Source organism: Mustela lutreola, chromosome 2 (genome assembly GCF_030435805.1).
Source record: "Mustela lutreola isolate mMusLut2 chromosome 2, mMusLut2.pri, whole genome shotgun sequence".
NCBI classification, from domain to species: domain Eukaryota; kingdom Metazoa; phylum Chordata; class Mammalia; order Carnivora; family Mustelidae; genus Mustela; species Mustela lutreola.
The window spans coordinates 134,446,171-134,448,407 of NC_081291.1; the positions used below are offsets into that span (position 1 = coordinate 134,446,171).

General features: G+C 37.0%; 1 non-coding gene across 1 annotated transcript; it reads left to right on the forward strand.

Annotated features, from left to right (window-relative positions):
• Positions 1-1,751: 1,751 nt before the first annotated feature.
• On the forward strand, positions 1,752-1,896 carry LOC131826256 (small nucleolar RNA SNORA67). Its single transcript, XR_009351505.1, has one exon. It is a non-coding gene; the product is annotated as a small nucleolar RNA SNORA67 (small nucleolar RNA).
• The last annotated feature ends 341 nt before the right edge of the window (positions 1,897-2,237 follow it).

A 2,237-nucleotide genomic window follows, 5' to 3' on the forward strand; every position in this document is an offset into this window, starting at 1 on the left:
GGCAATACTTCTATTATCTCTTCTCAGTTTACATTGTTAACTGATTATCACAAAAAGGTGACTAAGAATGCCTTTGAAGAAGACTTTGAATAATTTGGGACTTGTAGTCATGACAATGAAGAACTTTACTAGGTTATATTATCCCTCTAAATGTGTAGACAAGGATTAAGCACTAAAAAAAAAAAAAAAAAAAAGGTTCCAGGAAAACATGCATGGTTATATAATTTAGATTGTAGCCTTAGCCTACAAACAAAAATTTCCAGACACCACACATTGAAAAAATGTAGCCATAAATCTACTTAAAGGGCTTCTCCATTCAGGCCTGCAAACATAGCATTGTCTTTGTTGATTTGTCTGTAGTCCGTTCTGGTAGGTGACATTGCTCTTGAGTACTAATCAATTGATGTCTTCGTGCCATCTGGCATTTTGTTGCTAAGCACAGCTGCAACACTGTAAGGTGAAGTGTGAGTGGCAAGAAGCAGGTTTGTTTTCATCACAATGTCACTGTCCAGACTATGCAGTCAATAAATCCTTGGTATGCCAGGCTTATCCTACCAAGTGAAGAAATGACTTGGCAATGCATTGCAGAAAATATGATGTAAAGTAATCATTCCAATGAGATTTTGAAGATCTTGCTTTGTATATAGAGTGATCTCTAAGAAAGGATATTGTTCTTTACTTGGGACTGAATATTTAAAACTTATTAACATCTAGATCACTACATAAAATGATGGTACTGAAAACTCTAAGTTCTTATTACTTAGTTCTAAGTTCTTTTTACTTAATTCTAAGTTCTTACCACTTAGTTATGTTTAATATTTCTCTTTGACTCGTTTTTATCTATCAGTAGGGGCCTATATTATTTTTTTAAACATCTGAAAGTAAAAGGCAGCATGCAGGGAAAACAGTCATATACCAGAAGTGTACCAGACACTTCTGTAATGTAATACAAGTCTGCAATTCGTGGAAATGGGGTTCCATTAAATATTGTAACATTCAAGTAAAAACGTCAGTTCTTATCAAAATGTTTTCAAAATACTACTAATGGCTTGTTTTCAGAACATCATAAATAATCAGCTGTTGTTAAATTCAGGGTGGTGAAATTTTACACAAATCTTCCACAAAGCAATAATAGTAAGGTGTGGACTTCAGTGATAATTACATTGTACCTATACATTCCACGAAGTTTCTCTTTGCAATTATGTTTCATAATACCATAATCGGCATTCCTACCACCTCAGGAATATACCTGACTAGTCCCTGAATGTGTTGAATTTGATCATCCAAATCTCCTATTGCATTCCTTAGACAAAAGACACCCAACTGACCTTTAAATAAATTGCTGCATTGAGTGTATCCAGCTGGAATAGAAGGTGTTCATAAAACACCTCAGGAAAGATACTGACAAATTCCTGTAGTAGATAACGAGGAACAGTTGGAGGCTTTAAAGGTATCCTCCGTGCTAGGAAACATTTGTTATTAAAAAAAAAAAAAAAATGTAGTTTCTCTTTCTAACAATGAAACTCTTAGAGAAATAGGCACACTGTACATTTAAACAATTTTGAGTAGATTGTTGTATATGTTTTATACATTCATTTGTACATTCAAACAACTACCAACTTTTTATACACTATTTACTGTATGCCAAGGAATTTGCAAGGTGCTCAGAATACAAAGATAAAATTATGTCCATTTTATTAACTCAAATACAAGAGGGTGCCACAAGAAGATTAACTTAAGAAACTATGTAAATCCAACCTGATTCCCTCTCCAGGTGGTCTGATCAAGCCCCTCAGTTCAGGAAAGTAGCAATTTGGAAGAAAATCAGGCATGCCTGAGGTTGCTGGGGGGGAGGGCATGTTTGTTTCCTTTGCCTTCCTTTGGCTGCCTACACTCACTCCAGTACATTCTGGCTTGATTGTGTCCCTTCCTTGCTCTCATGCTGACGTGTCCTCTCCCCCGACCTAGGCCAGAAGCACTGATGAGCAACATGTTTCTTTCGTCATCAAATATGACCTTCCAACCAACAGGGAAAACCATATCCACAGAATCGGCCATGGTGGACGATTTGGCCATAAGGGTGTGGCTAGTAACATGGTGACAGAGGAAGACAAGAATACTCTTCAAGATATTGAGATCTTCTACAACACCTCCACTGAGGAGCTGCCCTTCAGTGTCACTAACTTCATCTGAGGGGATGTTCTGCTACCTACTCCCACCCAGGTTTCAGTCTGGGA